Below are 20,737 nucleotides of genomic sequence, written 5' to 3'. Positions count from 1 at the left end.
AACTAACATACTTCACAGAGCAATGCTCTGTTTATAAAAATTCTATCTGGGTCAGGTGCAGTGGCTTACACCTGTAATCTCAGCACTCTGAGAGGCTGAGGCAGGAGGACTACATGAGCCTAGGAGCTTGAGACCAGCTTAGGCAACATAGTGAGACCACATCTTTGCAAAAAATAAAAGAAAATAATTTAGCTTGGCATGGTGGTATGCACCTGTGGCCCCAGCTACTCAGGAGTCTGAGGCAGGAAGGATCACTTGAGCTGGGTAGGTCAAGGCTGCAGTGAGCCATGATCACACTACTGTACTTTAGCCTGGGTGACAGAATAAGACTCTGTCTCTACGTAAATAAATGAAATAAAAATAAAAATTGTTTCTGGTTTAATGACTAAGTTTCTTGATTCATAAAATGAAGACAATAGTACTTTAAGTTCCAAATACCTGCTGATATGGTTTGCTTCTGTGTCCCCACCCAAATCTTACCACAAATGTTAATCCCCACATGTCAGGGGAGGGACCAGGTGGGAGGTCATTGAATCATGGGCGTGGTTTCTCCCATGCTGTTTTAATGATAGTGAGTGAGTTCTCAAAAGAGCTGATGATTTTAAAGTGTGGCACTTCATCGTGCTCGCACATACTCCCTTCTGCCACGTTGTGAAGAGTGCCTGCTTCCACTTGCACCATGATTGTGTTTCCTGGGGCCTCCCCGGTCTTGCAGAACTGTGAGTCAATTAAACCTCTTTTCTTTATAAATTACCCAACTTCAGGAAAGTTCTTCATAGCATTGTGAAAATGGACTAATACACTTATTAATATTCAAAAAGTAATGTACTAAGAGATCACTTGCTCTAGTTTTGAACTACAAACTTTGACAGGTATACAACTTTAGATAAACGAGAAAAAGAAGAAAGAAGATAGACATAGATGTACACATATAATGCATTCAGTGTTTTCTTTATTCAACTCTTCACTAATTAGATTTGAAATAGTCAAAAGAAAGAAGACTCTAAAGCAACACAAAGTTGATAACCGTAAGACACTGAATAATACGGAATGAAACCTAATCCATGTCGGTTTGTTATGGCAAATGATTTTTCAACATTTTTGTATTATTTTAATAACTGGGAGAAATTAGTTCAGAAAAGGCACATAATTTTACCCTCTTCAACAAAATTGACTCAGAAAGCATGCCTAAAAGTAAAGTCCTTGTATTGTGCATTGGCAAAACTATTTGAAACCAGCATGCCTATTTACTTACCTATCTATCACATGTGGGTATTATATGTCATATTCCTTTTTTCTAATACACGATGGATAATCTTCTATTCTCAGGTGAATAACTGATGAAGCTTAACAAGTCTCACATTGATTCACAGAGGAACAAGAGAGTTTATCCCTTTTATTCTGCAATAAGTGGAATATAAATAATTTCTTACATAAAAAAGAAATTCATTTCTTTTGTTTTTAAATCCTACAAACTACCCTAATAAGATATAAGGCCCATATTTAGGTTATAATACTTTTTAATGATATAAATGGGCTGCAAAGAGATCAGCTGTGTTATTCTTTGGAATGGGATTCTTTTTTATAGACGAATTTAGGAAAAGAATAAAGATTAGCTGGTCAGTGAATTAAATGCACAGAATTGATTTCATAAGCATGGGGTTTGTATGAAAACATAGTCAGTGGTTGTCTTTTGCAGCCATTTGATACTACATTTAATTAAGAAATAAAGAATGAGCTAGAGCATTCTTTTCCCATATGAAAAAAAGAGAGAGACTTTAAACAATAATCACCCCTAAGATATTTGAAACCGCAATAATTATTAGGTTTAATTTGGGAAATGTAGAAAACTTATGAAAAAGGTGATTATTTTGTCATTTTATTTGATTCCTACATTTAGCATAGTATAATATCTTTGTATTAAAAAAAATCCAGGATTCTAATGATTAGATTTACATATGATACAAAGTGACTTTGAGATTCTGGAAAGATTTATAGAATGCCCAATTATTTGTTTACCACTTTAAGGAGAAATACAAAGCTTCCAGAATCACATTTCAAACTGAAAAGACCATTTAATCCTTAGGATAATTTACTTTCTCTTGTGAAGCTTTCTGAAATTTGATGCATCATAAATACGTATTTTCTCTTTTAAATAGAAAGTAATCCTTTCCTGTTAAAAACATGACTATCAAAGAATTAGCTCATGACATGACTTAGAACAGGAGAGATGGGGAGGAGGTTGAAGTGAGGGTGGCAGACAAACTTGCTATCCCTCCTCATTTTTTCACTTTACCTAATGAAGAATCTTGGGGATATGTGCTTCCAGAATTCCTCTTTCATTTTGACAGCCTGACATACTGAGGAAATAGGCTTGTTGATGCCATGAAAGATGAATATGAAAATACTACCCACTGGAAGAATCTTAAAGAACAAGTATTGGATCTGTGGGGTTTTTTGTTTTTTGTTTTTTCAAGAGAGAAAGATAGGGTGCCAAGAGAGGATACAGTGATTAATGATTATTATAACATACATGCATATATACACACATATATGTAGCTCTACATTTAGTCTTCATATGTAATACAATTGTTTATATTTTGTTTCACAATTTTATAATTGTTTGTTATATAATGAATTTTAAAGAAATTCATTATATAAGCATTTCCTAAGTGTCCATTTCCTCCAAAGCCCTATTGAGATAGCACGCATAAGGGTAAAGTCTCCAGTTTCTCCTTAAAAAGCCTATGGGCTGCTAGGGGAGAATGGACTATCCAAATATAATCATAACATATAGCATAACAAGTCTATAAGAAATGTGTGAAGCAACATGAAGCAAGTTGGAAGAGAAATATAGCATCTCCCTGAGAAGGTACTGGAAGTTGACCAAGAAGCTAATCAAAATTTTGTATTGATTCTGGAAAGCTCAAAGCACCGAAGCTTACTGGTTAGACATTAAGAACATCCTCCTCTCCCCACTTCCTATTTCATTAGAGTATTAGCATTTTCTACACTGTTTTGTTTTGTTTTGTTTTTTAAGTGCAAGTCTGCTTAATTGTGCAATATGCTGTTTAGGTTAACAGCATCTTTAATGAAAGATATAATACTATTCAGCAGAGCATAGAGAAATTACTTTCTGGCCAGTTTAAAATACAGTATTAAATTCTATATATTGGACTGGGTGCAGTGTCTCATGTCTGTAATCTCATCACTTTGGAAAACCAAGGCAGGAGGATCACTTCATGCCAGATCAATACCAGCCTGGGCAACATAGAGAGACCCTGTCTCTATAAAAGGCATAAAATAAAAAATTAGCTGGGTGTGCTGGTGCACACTACCACAGTCCTAGCTACTTAGGAGACTGAGGCAGGAGAATCACTTGAGCTTAGAAGCTTGAGGTTACAGTAAGCTATGATTGCACCACTCCATTCCAGTCTGGGCAACAGAGTGAGGCCCTATCTCTATAAAAGAAATATTTTTTAAAATTACATATATCATACATTATATATATATACACATACACACACACACATAACTTCTGGTTTCTTTAATTTATATAATTTGAAGTTTTATAAGAATAATTTAAAGATCCTCATTCATTTTATTTTCTGTTTTAGGAGAAGCATGAGAATTTATTACACATGTAAAATCTAGAAAAAAAGACTAATAGAGTATTTTTTGGTTTGTTTGTTTTCAAGGCTCAATGGAGCAAATACTCCTATTTATTTAGCAATCACCATATGCCAGACATTGTTCTAAGAGTCTTTTTTTTGCATTAAAATGTAATTTATTTATTATAATTGTACATATTTATCAGACACAATGTGTTTTGATACAAGTATACAATATGTAATAAAGTAATTAGCATATTTTTATAGAGCACTTAAAAGCGGATTAAAAGTTACAATTTTTAAGACTCACAATAATATCTCATTTAATCTTTTTTTTTTTTTTTTTTGAGACGGAGTCTTGCTCTGTCGCCCAGGCTGGATCTCAGCTCGCTACAAGCTCCGCTCCAGGGTTCACGCCATTCTCCTACCTCAGCCTCCTGCGTAGCTGGGACTAGAGGCGCCCGCCACAGCTCCCGACTAATTTTTTTGTATTTTTAGTAGAGACAGGGTGTCACCGTGTTTGCCAGGATGGTCTTGATCTCCTGACCTCATGATCCGCCCACCTCGGCTTCCCAAAGTGCTGGGATTACAGGCGTGAGCTACCGCGCCCGGCCATATCTCATTTAATCTTAAAACGAAGTGTAACTTATTTTTGTTTCCATTTTACAGATAATAAAATCAGAGGGCTTGACCAAGGAACACCACAAGCAGCTTAGCAGTCTAGAAGTACAGAGGGCATCAGAAGTTAAGCCAGAGGAAAAGATTAGAATTAGCAGGAAGGACTAGATCCAAGCAGAAAAGAAGCACAGCATCCACCCTGTGCTGGAGCACTGGATCAAAATCACGGCTTTGATAAATAATTTCAGATAAATATTAATGATTCAATCATAGGCAACTGACCAGGCACAGTGACTCATGCCTGTAATCCCACACTTTCAGAGGCTGAAGCAGGAGGATCGCTTTAAGCCAGGAGTTTAAGACCAGCCTGGGCAACAAAGCGAGACTCAGTCTCTATAAAAAATAAAAAATATAGCCAGGAATGGTGGCACAAGCCTGTAGTCCTAAGCTACTCAGGAGGCTAAGATGAGAGGACAACTTGAGCCCAAGAGTTTGAGGCTGCAGTGAGCCATGACTGTGTCACTATACTCCAACCTAGGTGACAGAGGGACACTCCATCTCTTCAAAAAAATTCATAGGAAATCATCTCTCTAAGAATTCCAAGCACCAAGAAAGCATGAATTCACCTAATTTCAAACTCGGGTACTTCAACCGATACCACCAGAACACTTTCATATAGTCAAGTGCAATTGCAAAGGCAGGGGATGTCTTATAGCACTGACAGCCTTGTGTTAAGCAATGTATCCCTTAGCACTAGGTGTCAGTCTGACGAACATGATCCCTCTTTGGGAGCAAGATAGGATGGAGTTGGAGGTAGGGTCTTCAGGGAATATATATGCTAAGTACTGACTGCATTAGAGGAAGGATAAAAGGCTAGTGTATAGGATGAAGAAGAAGTGGATACAAAATAGCAACAAGTTATATCCAATATTTTCTTTTTAACTTTTGATTTTGCAAAATGAGACTAAAAGTATCAATATAGAAAAGTAAGTATTTTTAAAATTTTGAGGAGAGAAATTTATAAAATATCTAAGCACTAGCTAGCACACAATATGACATTTTACTTTTAGATTTGTAATCTTAGTCCTTTTCTGCTCACAGCATTCCAAACACTTCCAGAAAAGCTATTGCACCTCATGTCACTTGTTGAGCAGTAATTCCACTGTAAGTAAACTTGAGAACTCTATTAAAGATCATCTCCCTTGTCCCATTCCTTAGGGTCCTCAACCTCTTTCTCAAGAAAACTATAATTAATATAATTAACATGATCATCTATCTTTATAAGGATGAAAATCATTTAGCTTTTGATTCTGTCTTCAACAGCAAAAGATCAAACAGCCTTCCCAGGCTGATAGTGGCAGAACCAATGAAATTAACATTACCTATTCATGCTATCTAAAAAACAAGTTATGCTGTTTAGATTGATACTTTTAATGACCCATAAGTATTCCTTTACAAGCACCTGTTTCCTATTTTATATTTTAAAATTGAGAAGCCATCACTTGCTTATCAAACTGAGAAATTTTTAAAATCCTAATTCCAATATTGGCATGAGTATTGCAAAACTCAGACTGCTTCTGCTACCAGTGAAGTGCATATTGGTATATAATTTTGGGGAACACTCACAATGTACCATTAGTCACCTCAAATATATTTATTTCTTTACACTACATAATCCCACTTCTACAAATTGATCCTAAGTACAATGTCAGCAGTGAACATAAACGTTTTAGAAGCATATTTATTGCAGTGCTATTTATAATAGTGAGATATTAAAAATGGTCTGAATGTCCAACAACGGGTAAATGGTGAAATAAATTATGAAATATCCACAGGATAGTATATCACAGAGCCACTAAAAATCACCTTTTCAAGTAACTGGAATGTATATAATAGAAAATTTAATTTACCTTTCATGAAAACAAACCACGACAAAAACTGGAGGAAAATATACAAAAATGCTGGTAGCAGTATTAATCATAAAGAAAAAGAAGTAGATCAGAAAAACCAATACATATTTTTTTTAAAAGGCAAAAAGTGTGGCCTAAAATGTTGCTAAGAATCAATGCCAAATTTACCTTCCTTGTTTCTGGACTTCATTCTGACTTTTTTTTTTTTTTGTAATAACTTTAGGAGATTAAAACACGTTTCCAGTCTAAATTCAGTAACATTGTGTTTCATAAAATCTAAGATACCATTCATTACAAGACACACCTCATTTACTACCAGGGGGAAAAAAAAATGCTGTCAATTTAACTATAGCATAACTTAATTTTACATAATTTAATGTAAAATTACATGCATCACAGAATTGATAAAATATTGCAATGGCATTTCTGATATTCTATTTTATATACCTCTATCAGTAGCTTGTTTTTATCTGGCAACACTAGTTATTTTGCTCAGCTAATATTTTCACAGAAAAACATGATTTTTCTGTGAGGGAAACTCTTATCTTAAACCAAAAGTACTTAGTTATAGTTGAAAAAATGGTAATTTCCATTACATATATTCTATTTTGATAACTTGGCTGTTTCTGGTGAGTTACATTTTTAAGAGACTTGCTACATCTAACTGCTTTTATAAAATGCGATTTAGATAACTGATTAATCAAATGTAATTTAATATTATCTTCATTTCCAGATAGAAGGGAAAACAATACTAATAAATACTAAACCACACATATCCAAGTGGGAAGACCTGATAAAAAGAGCGGTTTAAACATGTTTCCATTTCTATGTACACTTTATTTTCACTGGTATATTTATCCATTAATTTGAAAATAGGCAAGTCATCTTGACCAAACACACTCAATTTTCATATTCTCACAACAGAAATCTCCATGTGGAAGATGGTTAGGGAATCAGATTATGAAAATTTTTGTGCATTACGGTTACTTTTTTTATAATCTAACAAAAATCTTCTTTCTTTTCAGTTTTCTTTCTGGAAAGTGGTCAGAGCAAGATGAGATTGCAAACTGCCGTGTTTACCATATCAACTATATAATAAAAAATCAGGAAGGGAAGAGTTTACTTCTTATTAAAGAAGAGAAAGGAAAGGTTTACCTCTCATACAGATTTATTATTAAAACTTAACTCTGTGCATTAAAAACATTACTGATTCAATGATGTATACTTTAAAAAAATCTCATTCTACTTGTAATTTTGGTTTTGTAGGTAGATGAGACAGGGTCTAGTAGGGGGTAAAAGTAGAAAAAAGTTCAAAAAGTCTTTAAAAATTGCACATTTAAATGTTCACAGATCTCGATAGTATATGCTAAAAAGTGAATAAAAAAGAGAGACTTCAATAAATTTGACCCCAAACTAAATGAAAACACTTAATAAAATAATAGTTTATAAACAGACTTTAAATCAATACTTGTAGACATTTCACCTTTTTTCTTTATTAAGTTTCCAATTATCCGTAGGCATAATTTTAATATATTCTATTTGCTACATTCTATACAGATTTCGAAGATAGGAAAGCACAGTTTGTACCTGAAAAGAGAAATAATCGTAGTCTTTCATCTGTGTGTATGTGTATTTGTGTGTGTGTGTGAGAGAGAGAGAGAGAGAGAGTGTGTGTGTGTCTGTGTGTTTATGTGTATTTGGTTGCAGGAAAGTGAGGTCAGAATTGAGGCCAGAAAAGGTACATATTTACAGTGTGCCTGTTATATGACAGACACTGCAATCTGAAGGGTTAAACATGGGCTTTAAAGAGAAAATTCCTGATTAGTGTAAGGGTAAATGAAAAGCTAATGTTTTCCTTTACGTTAATTATTAATCAAAAGCCTATACAAAAAGTTTAGCAACACCTGGCATGTTGTTCTTTTATAAACAATAAAAGTCTTCATTTCATTCAGCATTTAGTTTTTTTTTTTTTTTTAATCTGAATACATGTTCAAAAAAAAAAATAGAAGGCATAAATAAAATCCCAAGTTTATTGCTGTGAGGGCCTTCTGAGGTTCTGTTATTACTCTAAACTCAGTTAAGCTAGTTTCAAGTCTCAATTAAAGCCAATTAGTGAAAGCACAGAACAAAAGGAATGACATCTTGACACTCTGCTAACTGAAATTTTTTACTGAAAAGTACGTTTTCAACTCTACCCTCTTTAGGAAATACATCCTCATTGGGTATATATTTGTGGAATTCAAAATGTTTTCCTGCAAATTCAGGAAGCTGACCATTCTTTGAAAAGTCAGCCTTCCAAGAAGTCATTCTTTTAATATTTCCGTTAATTAAACAAATGAATTCGAGTTGGATTTTTTTTTCATTATTTGAAACTCAGGTAGTAGTAAGATGAAATAAATTCAATATTCAAAAACCAAATAAATTATACTAATTAGAAAAACAAACAGTACTCAGGGTACCATGTTTGCTAGTAAGCCAACTCTGAAATATATCCAGGTTTTACTAAATTTCAGCTTTTACCACATATTGCAAGCATATTTTTGACCTAGCTATCTAAAGACCCATGAAGCCTTTATTTTATTTCACAGTTTATTCATGATTGACACAAATACAGTACTGACCTTAATTCCAGCCAGAAGTTATAAGATACTTTGGATTAGATCAATAAAATCTAAAAGAAGAAGAGAAAAATACCCAGTAAGTTAAATCAGTTGAACAATCTGGCTTTTTCTTTCACTAAGGAGAAAGATAAAATCAGAAGTGACTTGTTCCTCACTCCATAAAATGCACTGACTGAAACATATCCATTTACAACACACAACGGTTATGTATAATACAACTTTAAGCTTACAAGTACGTTCTACATTTTATTGGAAAAAAACATATATTAAATGCCAAAATTACGTCCTATTTTTATTTTATACTTATTTAAAGTAGAAGTCCTATGGTCATATTCTAAAACAACCAACCAAAAAGAATTTTTAACACATTCTGTTCCTAATATACTACCATTGCTCTTAAGAGATGTTTAATCAAAAATAATAAAACTCATGCATTTTGATCCTGTCATAAGACTGAATGCTTATGTCCCCTCCACCCCAAATTCATATGTTGAGATCCTAGTCCCCCAATGTGATATTTAGAGGTGGGGCCTTTGGAAGGTGATTAGTGCCCCTACAAAAGAGATCCCAGAAATATAAAAAGTGGACTGTGCCTTTATACATGAGATCTCAGCGAGCGCTCTCACACCTTCTGCCTGCCATATGAAGGCGGAGGGAAAAACAGGAAGCAGGACCTCAGCAAAACCAATCTGCTGCTGCCTTGATCTTGAACTTCTCTGCTTCCAAAACTGTGAAAAATAGATTTATGTTCTTTTATGTTAGAAAAGTCTGTACAGACTGACACAGGTCTTTAATCTGATTTAATATGCACAGAGAATCTGTAGAATTTTAGTCCTGGGTTGACAATCAGTCTAAACCTTTGCTAAAGGTAGTCAAGTTCAAAGAAGACAATTTCAGTGGTAAACGATCAATCTTTCCATTGGTTTCTTGCATCTAAGCCTTGCTACTAAAATATGCTGAGAAATAAATATGCAGAAAAGCATGTTGTCAAATCAAAGTTTAAAGAAGGTAAACCAGGGACAAAAAAAAAAAAAAACTTTGGTGCCAAAAGTCAGCCTGCCTCTTGAACAGATAGTAAACAAAACAACTTCAAACTGACAAGAGACTCCACTCGCCACAGGGAGCATCTATGGCAGTCAGTAATTAAAAAGCAAGTTAGGTTCTAGAAGTATGTTTGTGAGTTAATTGGATAGAAAACAGCATATGTTCTTCTACACGTTAGAAATGTTTCATTATTAGACTCCTATGCTAAGTCCAAAAACTAAATTAGCCTAAAACTAGTTATTTACTGAAAAGAACAGTATAAAATAAGACAAAGAAAATACTAGTAAACCACAGAAAATACAACTGAATATGAAATAGTTGCTTTTTAATCCTAAGGGCAGGTGTTTAAGAAAAGTAAACTTTGTCCTATAATAACAAAATGATAGGTTAATACATCTGTGGAGATTTTTTTTAAGTATCTGAGGAAATTATAAAGGACATTTAAGATGAATGCCTTCAGTATATCTATCTTGATTTCAAACAACTGACATTATTTTACTTGGATAAAAATATTAATTTTTGGCTATAAAGCCAACAGCTCCCTAACTGTCATGGTGGCCGAGGGCACCACTGTAAACTCTCAGGGGAATGGTGAAATGTTTTCTTTTTCTTTTATTTTTTTTGAGACAGGGTCTCACTCTGTCACTTAGTCTGGAGTGCAGGGGTGTGATCATGGCTCACTACAGCCTGAACCTCCCAGGCTCAATCAGTCCTCCCACCTCAGCCTCCGTAGTAGCTGGAATTGCAAGCATGAACCATTCTGCCTAAGTTTTGTATTTTTTGTACAGATGGAGTTTCACCATGTTCCCCAGGCTGGTCTCAAACTCCTGAACTCAAGCAATCCACCCACCTTGGCCTCTCAAAGTGCTGGGATTACAGGCAAAAGCCACTGCGCCTGGCCAAAATGTTTTCAATATATGAAAACAAAAACAAAAACAAAAAACCCACAGCAATATCCATTAGGCAGCATAAAAACTATTAACTTAAAGTGGTTTGCGGTTTCAATATTAGATCATGCTACATTCCTCTCAATGATGTTACGGCTTTGCAAAGTTGGGTTTTGATGATGTTTGTGATATAAAAGCAAATACTGCATGAAAATCAACATGAAGTAAGAATTACCAAAAACCTTTTTTCCATAAAAAATTAAAGGAAATAAGAATAATAGTGTCCAGTGTGACTGCAAGGTTTGAGGGCTGGGCATTATTCAGCAGGCACAAATCCCATTAGTTAAGTGATTGTGGGTTTGCTTTCAAAAACAAAAATAGATTTCCTTTCAATTTATGTGTATTATTTTTTCAAAAGGCTACTAAGTTGTTAGGACTTAAACATATTATGTTATTTAAATGAAACTGTCAGGTACATCTTTTGGCCTAGAGGCACCTTGAAAATAAAATCACTGCGATACTAAGGGTGCCATAAACTGCGAATATTTGGAACATTCCTGTTAAGCATAGTTTCTTATTTGTTTATTTTTTGTTTTGCTCCACAAATTTAAAGAGAAAGCATGACAAATTTAAAATAAAAATACTAGGAGAGTAAAGGAAAAAAGAGAAAAAATATGTCTTTAAAATATGAAGAAAAAATGCGAAGAGAGCAGGAAGGACAGTGATTCAACACACTCAGTGGATGTGTGGCTGGGTTGCATGTGCACTATTGTGTGTGCAAGAGATGGCTAAAATAGAATGTACATAAGAACACTAGGCTATGAAAGACAGAGTGGATACACTGCATATGTGTTCATTTTAATCATATTATCAATCATTATCCCCTAAGAAAAAAGGAGACAGTGGAAAGGGATTGTGATTTAGATCTAAATATTCACTAGGAAAAAAATGATAGCTTGCACAGCAATGCAGATATACTTAATGCCACAAAACTGAACCATTTAAAATGGTTAAAATATTAAATTTTATGTTACATATATTTTACTACAATATAAAATAAGTGATGCTGTTATCCTAGGATCTTTCATGATGTCTCATACAAAATCCTGCTCTATAATCAATAAATGCATACTGAACAATGAATACCAGGATGATACTGCCACTTAACAACTCTTTAAAAAGAGAAAGTGGTTCACTAGTTGCCTGGACTCAGGGGAAGTCTAACCTGAACCTGCCCATTTGTTTACTTGCAAGTTTTAGGCCTCAATTTATCATTTGACTATAGCTACTTCTTGCTAATTGCTCTTTGACACAGATCAGCATCCTGATATCTTTAATATTCTTTTAAATAGACTGGATTTCATTTCTTCTACATGCACTCCCAAATATATACCTTCATAGCAAAAACAAAATGTGGGATATTGTGGGATTTTTTTTTTTTTAAGTTGAGTTTTATGACACAGGAGCCTGACTTCTTTATGTATTCCATAATGTGTTTGGAAAGACATTCCAACTTATTTGTCCCTCTTCCAGTGTTCCTCCTCCCCAACACTGGAAGCCCCATCTCCAAGAAAAATCTTCCTTAGTCTCTCTCTTTTTTTTTTTTGTTTCGGAGACAAGGTCTTGCTCTGTCAACCAGGCTAGAGTGCAGTGGCATGATCTCAGCTCACTGCAATCTCCACCTCCTGGGTTCAAGTGATTCTCCTGCCTCAGTCTCCCGAGTAGCTGGGATTACAGGGGCGCGTCACGATGCCCAGCTAATATTTGCATTTTTTAGTAGAGATGGGGTTTCAATACGGCATGATTCAAAAACCAACTGTATTCAAAATATTAATACTCTTTCAGGTATGTGAACTTTGTATTTGAACCCAATGTTTTCAGCACACAAAATATCAATAAATATTGTTAAATGAATAAAGGTGCTTACTGTTGTGTTTTTTCCAATTCTATTTCAAATTTAAAAAAGCAGTTGAAAATACCCTTTGTGGTGAGAATAAGAAAATAAAGTCCCATCCTTGCCTTATATAACTTCCACTGAAAGGACAGTCTCTTCAACAAACTGTGTTAGGTAAACTGGGTACTACATGCAAAAGAATGAAAATGGACTTTTATCTTACATCATGCACAAAAATCAACTCAAAATGGAATAAAAACTTAAATGTAAGACCTGAAACCATAAAACTCCTAGCAGAAAACACAGGGAATAAGCTTCTTGACATTGACTTTGCCATGATTTTTTGAATATGACACCAAGAGCTCAGGCATCACAAGCAGAAATAAACAGGTGGGGCTACATCAAACTGTCCACAAAAGGAAACAATCAACAAAATAAAAAGGTAACCTAGACAATGGGAGAAAATATTTGCAAACCATATATCTGATAAGGGGTTCATATCCAAAATATAGGGCTGGGTGTGGGGGCTCATGCCTGTAATCCCAGCAATTTGGGAGGCCAAGGAGGGTGGAGTGCTTTGAGTCCAGGAGTTTGAGACCAGTCTGGGCAACATGGAAAAACCTCATCTTTACAAAGAATACAAAAGATTAGCTGGGCATTGTGATGTGCACCTGTTGCCCCAGCTACCCAGGAGGCTGGGTTGGAAGGTTCGATTGAGCCCAGGAAGTTGAGGCTGCAGTGAGCTGTGACTGTGCACTGAACTACCCCCTGGGCAATAGAGTGAGACCCTGTCTAAAAAAAAAAAAAAAAAAAAAATCCAAAATATATAAGAAACACACATGAAACAATATCTCAAAGCAAACAACTAAAAACAACAATTTTAAAATGAGCAAAGGACCCCAAATAGACATTTTTCCAAAGAAGACATGACAATGGCTAACAAGTTTATGAAAAGGTGTTTAATATCAGAAATCATCAGAGAAATGAAAATCAAAAACCACAATGAAATAGCTATATCACACCTGTTAGTATGGCTATCATTAAAAAAAAAAAAAGTAAGTGTTAGATGTGGGGAAAAGGAAAGGGAACACTGTATACTGTTGATGGAAATGTAAATTGGTACAGGCGCTATGGAAAGCAGTATGGAGGTTCCTCAAGAAATTAAAAAGGGAACTACAATTTGATCCAGCAATCCCACTACAGGGAAAATACACAAAGAAAATGAAGTCGGTACCTTGAAGACATATCTGCACTCCTGTGTTCATTGCAGCATTATTCACAATAGCCAAAACATGAAAACAACCGGTGTCCATCAACAGATGAATGGATTAAAAAATTGTGAAATACTATACACAATGGAATATTATCAAGACTTTAAAAGGGAGATCCTGACATTGGCAACAACAGGAAAAACCTGAAAGGCCTTATGGTAAGTGGAATAAGCCAGACACAGAAAAATACTGCATAATCTCACTTAAGTGGAATCTTAAAAAGCTGAACTAATAGAAGCAGAGTAGAATGGTGGTTATCAGGAGGTGGGGAGGTTGGCAAAATGAGGATATGTTAGCCAAAAGATATAAGGTCACAGTTACACAGGACGACTAAACCTAGAGGTCTAATGCACAGCATGATGACTATAGTTAATAATATTGTAAGGTATACTTAAAATTTGCTAAAAGAATAGATTTCAGGTGTTCTTATTTTTTAAAACAATAACTGTGTGAGGAGACAGACATGTTAGTTTGCTTCACTCTAGTAATCAATTCACTATGTGTATATATAAAAATATATATATCAAAACATCATGTCGTACACCTTAAATATATACAATTTTTATATAAAAAATTAGAAACACAGTTCTGAGAGAAAAGAGGCATTCATTTTTGACCTGGTGGGCTCAAGCTGTCCTGTGGCTTCTGTTTGTTTGCTTGCTTTTCTTATCTTAAGAACACTTTCCTTTGCAGTGCCAGGAGCAGCTGCTTTGTAAATGACTCCCTGGAACTTTTTTTTTTTTCCCCAACCAAGCCAGTTATTGAGTAAATAGGCACAGAATTGTGAAGATTGATGTTGCCCCAAGGCTCAGTCCTCACTGTGAACATCTGCCATTTCAAACACACAGGTCAAGAGTTTTTGTGTAGTATTTTGCTAAACAATGCCCTAAGCAAAACGCAAATAAAATTCTTTTCAATAGGATTTAGCATCTGCTTCCAGGTGGCTTAATGTATCAGCATACTAAAAGCACCAATTCTCCATCCTCTGTCTCTTTCTCCTCACCTAAAAGGTAAGATAAATGTCAGCAAATAATCTTGAGTTAATTGGTAAAGCTCTTCTTCCCCCCTGCCACATCCCCACCCCAGTGAGAAATGACTTCATGCCTCCATATTATAAATCATACTGTGATGGTCAGATAACATTATAAAGCCTATGTCAAACTAAAATAGGCCTGATTATACCTCACAAGGAGGACAAAATGAAAACAGCAGACAACTTTTAGCTACTGGATTATCAAAGTTAATTGTGAGCTGAAAATTCACAATTTTTACATTTCTTATGCTTCTCCCTTGTTAAAGTTACAGAAATTGTTGCTGCTTAAGTAACACAAAAGTTACTACTGGAGTTATACCTTACAGAAACAAATACTGCAGTTATAAGATATTTTAAAAATTCCATTAAAAATGGCAATGTTTTTTATTTGTTTGTAATTCTTGTAATTCTCATATTTTTAAGATATAGAGTAGGCGGTTTTTTTGTTTTGTTTTGTTTTGTTTTTGAGACAGGGTCTCACTCTGTTGTCCCAGCTGGAGTGCATTGGCATGATCATGGCTTACTCCAGTCTCGACCTCCCCAGCCTCAGATGATCCTGCCACCTCAGCCTCCTGAGTTGCTGGGACTACAGGCATGCACCACCATGCCCAACTAATTTTTCTATTTTTTTTGTAGAGAGAGAGTTTCCCTGGTCTCAAACTCCTGGGCTCAAGTGATCCACCCTCTGAAATTGCTGAGATTACAGGCATAAGCCACCGTACCCAATTGGGTAGGGATTTTTTGTTGTTGTTTGTTTGTTTGTTTGTTTTTAGCATCATTTAGTATTTTAGGGATCCAGTGTTCTTTAATCTAAAAGAGTTCACTTAGTTAGAATCTAGTGGGATAAAGGAGGTTGTGAAACAGCCAAAAGACAAAAAGCCGAGATGGAAAAAAAATTCCTATTGTCACAAGGAAATACTAACAGAGCTTTTGGGAGATCAGTGAAGGGGAGAAAAATCCTGTTATGAAGATAAAGATTCACAGAGGAAGTTGCATTTGAGTTAGTCCTTGAAGGAGGTAAGGGATTTTGATAGGTGGAGATGGAGTGGGAAGGAGACCAATTCAGACAATGGACAGGACACCACAGAAACAAAGTAACAGAAGAATCAAAGCCCAGGGGGTGTTTGGAAAAATACTTAGCCTGGAGTATGACACACAAGAAGAGCAGTAATTGGGTGGAAAGCTAAGTTGGCTCTATATAGGAACTAACGACCCTGAATGACAATCTGAGGAGGCTATTCAATTAAATATATTTAATTTTGTAGGTGAAAGTGGACCACTGCAGGTTTTAAATTCAAGAATGGCATAATTAGGAAATTTAATCTAGTAATATTATATAGATGATTGGATCAGAGAGGGGAGTGCTTAAAGAAGTATTCATATAAGTGGCTCCTTCAGAAGTCTAGGTAAATGGTAATGAAGAGACAATTCAGGTGGAGACAGTGTCCATACAAAGGAGAGTGTTAAAACTATTGCATGGATATGTGTATTAGTCTGCTGAGACTGTGATATAGTTCTGATGTTTATCTCCACCCAAATCTCATGTTGAATTGTATTCCCTATTGCTGGAGGTGGTGCCTGGAGGGAGGTGACTGGATAATGGGGGCAGAGCTCTCCTGGCTTGGTGCTGTCTTCATGATAGTGAGTTCTCACAAGATCCAGTCACTTAAAAGTGTGTGCCACCTCCTCCCAGCATTCTCCCTTTTCTTTTCCTCCCCAACCCCTGTCTCTCTGGCTTGCTCCTGCTTTCACTATGTGAAGTGCCTGCTCCTGCATTGCTCTCCACCATGAGTAAAAGCCCCCTGAGGCCTCCCCAGAAACTGATGCTGGCACTGTGTTTCCTGTATGGATTGCAGAACCATAAGCCTATTAATTTTTTTTTTTTAATAAATTACCCAGTCTTGGGTATTTCTTTATAGCAATGTAAGAACAGCCTACTACTTTGAACTGAAGAGTGGGGTGTTGCTATAAAGATACCTGAAAATATGGAAGCAGCTTTGGAACTGGGTAACAAGCTGAGGTTGGAAGAGTCTGGAGGGCTCAGAAGAAGACAGAAAAATGAGGGAAAGTTTGGAATTTTTTAGAGACTAGTTACATTATTGTGACCAAAATGCTGATGGTGATATGGACAGCAAAATCCAGGCTGATGAGGTCTGTGATGGAAATAAGGAACTTACTGGGAACTGGGGTAAAGGTCACACATTTTATGTGTTAGCAAAGAGCTTGGCTGGATTGTGTCCATACCCTAGGGGTCTTTGGAAGTTTAAGCTTCATAGTGACTATACAACATATCTAGCAGATGAAATTTCTGAGCAGCAATACATTCAATAGGCGGCCCGGCTGTTTCTAATAACCTACACTCAGAAGCAGGAGCAAAGAAAAGATTAAGAGTTGGAATTTATATTTAAAAGGGAAGCACAGCATAAAAGTTTGGAAAATTTTCCACCTAACCATGTGGCAGAGAAAGAAAAAGCTTTTTTTGAGAGATTCCAGCAGGCTGTGGAACAACCAATTGCTAGATAAATTTGCATAACAAAACCCCACCCAGTGCTGATAGCCAAGACAACGGGAAAAAGGCCTTGAAGGCATTTCAGAGACCTTCATGGAAGCCCCTCCCATCATAGGCCCAGAGGCCTAGGAGGGAAGAATGATTTTGTGGGCCAGGTCCAGGGCCCCACTGTCTGGCACAGCCTCAGGATACTGTACTGCATTGGAAGCTCTGGGTCCAGACTCTGCTCAAAGGACCCCAGACACTGTCGTGCCACTGCTCTGGAGAGCACAAACTGCTGTAAGTCTTGGCAGCCTCCATGTGTTGTTAAGCCTGCAGGTGCACAAAGTCCAAGAGAGAATGAGGCTTGTCACCTTCTACCTAGTTTTCAAAGGATGTATGGAAAAGCCTGGAAGCCTAGGCAGAAGCCTGCTATAGGGGCAGAGCCCCAACAGAGAACCTCTACTAGGGTAGTGCCAAGGGGAAATGTGAAGTTGGAACCCTCACATCTGGTCTACACTGGGGCACTCCCTAGTAGAGCTGTGAGAAGGGGATCACCACTCTCTAGACCTCAGAATGGCAGCTTGTATCCTGCACCTGGAAAAGCTGCAGGCACTCAACAACCTGTGAGAGCAGCTGAGGGGTGTGGGGAGGATGCACCCTGCAAAGCTAAAAGGGCAGAGCTAACCAAGGCCTTAGGAGCCCCTCATTGTACCAGTGTGCTGTGGATGTGAGACATGCAGTCAAAAGATATTATTTTGGAGCTTTAAAGTTCAATGACTGCCCCTGCTAGGTTTTGAACTTGCATGGGGCCTTTAGCTCCTTTCTTTTGGCCAATTTCTTCCTTTTGGAATATCAGTGTTTACCCAGTGCCTACACCCCCATTGTATATTGGGAGTAAATAACTCTTTTTGATTTTACAGGCTTGTAGATTAAAGGGATTTGCCTTATTTCAAATGATGTTTTAGACTTTGGACTTTTGAATTAATGCTGGAATGAGTTAAGACATTGCGGGACCATTGGGAAGGCATGACCGTATTTTGCAATGTGAGAAGGACACGAGATTTGGAGAGGGCCAGGTGCAGGATTATATCGTTTTCATATTTGTCCCCACCCAATTCTCATGTTGAATTGTAATCCCCAGTGCTGGAGGTGGGGCCTAGTAGGAGGGGTTCAGCTCATGGAGGTGATCCCTCATGGCTTGGTGCTGTTTTGTAATAGTGAGATCTCATGAGATCTGGTCATTTAAGAGAATGTGGCACCTCCCTTTCTACTCTCTCTTTCGCTCTCGTTCTCTCCATTGCTTGTTCCTGCTTTGACTATGTGAAATGTCCACTCCTGCTTTGCTTTCTGCCAGGAGAAAAAGCTCCCTGAGTCCTCCCCAGAAGCTGATGCCAGCACTATGTTTCCTGTATAGCCTGCAGAACTGTGAGCCAATTAAACCCCTTTTCTTTGTAAATTAACCAGTCCCATGTATTTATTTACAGCAATGCAAGAGAATGGCCTAATACAGTCTAACATAATAAAATGCCCTAGACTATGTGGCTTATACAACAGAAATTTACTTTTTCACCCAGTTCTGGAGGTTGGAAGGCTGAGATCAAGTGCCAACATGGTCAGGTTCTGGTGAAAGCTATCTTCCTGGCTTGTAGAAAGCCACATTCTCACTATGTCCTCACATGGTGGAGAAAGACAGACATGAAGATGGGTGGGGAAATTTAAAGAACCCTCTTTTCCTCTTCTTATGAAGAGGAACCCTACTGGATTAGGGCCCCACTCTCATGACTTCATTTAACCTTAATTATCTGCTACAGGCCCTATTTTTAAACAGTCACACTGGCACTTAGAACTTCAACATATGACTGGGGTGGGGCACGACTCAGTCCATAACAGTATTTACAGTCCATACAGAATTTAGGGATTAAAGCCAGGCATGGTGGTTCATACCTCTAATGCCAGCACTTTGGGAGACCAAGGCAGAGGACTGCTTGAGGTCAGGAGTTTGAGACCAGCATAAGCAACATAGAGAGACCACTACAAAAACAATTTTTTTTTTTTTTAATTAGCCAGACATGGTAGTGCACACCTGTAGTTCCAGCTACTGGGGAGGCTGAAGCCAGAGGCATATGAGGTTACAGTGAGCTATGATTGCACCACTGAAATCCCACCCTTGGCAACAGAGTCCCTGTCTCACATGCACAAAAAAAGAATTTAAGGATTGATTGGCCAGGAAAGGCACAGGATGAAGAAAGGAGCCAAGAGAATTTTGAGAGTGTAAGAAAAACAGACTCCCAGGACATTCTTAGAAACAGGAAAGCCTGAAGGGAGATCAGGTTGCTGGGTAAAAGTAGAGGATAATGGGCTTTATTAGACATATTAAGTGTGAGTTTCTGGCAGGATAATAAAGTAAAGGCAACTGATCTATTCATGGAGGGTATGATTTTATGTGATATGCAAATGAATAAAAACTTAGTATTTAAACAAAACAATAAAGAAGTTAAATTTGTGGTGATGTAATTAGGCAAAATATATCAATATTGGGTTATAGGGTCAGAGGTACATGTTCCAAAACATAGAATTAAGTTGTCCAGACAGCTCATATTACTGTATATTTCATCACACTTTGCCTTGACAGGTACATATAACATTAATACAGTGCTGGCTATGTGTAAGCCCATATTGTTCTTAATGAAGGCCATATCCTGCCTGCCCAGACTGTGGGTTGCTCTGGGTCAGTGACCCAGCAAATCTATGTTTGTATTCCAAGCACTTAGTGTGGTATACAGCACAAAGTCAGGAATCTATAAATGTGGAATGACTCACTCCCCGGAAAAAGAGGCTGAGTCATGAGCACTCCAACTAATTTCACCTCTAGACATTGTATTATTCATATAAAACAACACCGTAGGAAGCGAGGCACGAGGTATGGCTCTTAATGGAATGTTCTGTACTCTGACATGTTTGCTGTAGCTGCCATAACAATGGCTGGAAATAAAAGTTAAGGCTAAAGAAGGTCAGTTACATGCTGGGAAATTGGAACTACTTCACCCATTTGCTGTCACCACACTGAACATAAAATGACTAGGTGATGCAGCAACTAGAAATAAATGAGTATCAATTGAAAATGAAGAATTTTCAAATGTCTAAATCACAGATTTTGTTTTATGAAGGCTAGAATACCATTCTAGTACAAAACAACAACAATTACAGGAAATGAGCATTAAGTATTTAAAATAACTCAACCATTCTACAGTTTGTCAGATGCATTATTGAGTTAATCTTCACGAAGACCAAACACAGCAAACACTATTTTTATTCCCAGGAGAAAACTAAGCTTATAAAGATTGAATATCCAATATC

At 36.7% G+C, this 20,737-nt stretch overlaps 1 protein-coding gene across 3 annotated transcripts in view; it reads right to left on the bottom strand.

The window, feature by feature from the left end:
- The window catches only part of MAP2 (microtubule associated protein 2), a 309,591-nt gene that overhangs the window by 218,593 nt on the left and 70,261 nt on the right, over positions 1–20,737 (bottom strand). For all 3 annotated transcript variants that reach the window (XM_030916768.1, XM_030916769.1, XM_030916770.1), the window contains exon 3: positions 8,761–8,810. The gene's annotated coding sequence lies outside the window, so the exon portion shown is untranslated. The remainder of the gene's footprint in view (positions 1–8,760; positions 8,811–20,737) is intronic.

This window comes from Rhinopithecus roxellana, chromosome 14 (assembly GCF_007565055.1).
Source record: "Rhinopithecus roxellana isolate Shanxi Qingling chromosome 14, ASM756505v1, whole genome shotgun sequence".
In the NCBI taxonomy this organism is placed as follows: domain Eukaryota; kingdom Metazoa; phylum Chordata; class Mammalia; order Primates; family Cercopithecidae; genus Rhinopithecus; species Rhinopithecus roxellana.
Note: the sequence above shows the minus strand (reverse complement) of the source record. Positions and strands in the feature narration are given on the sequence as shown.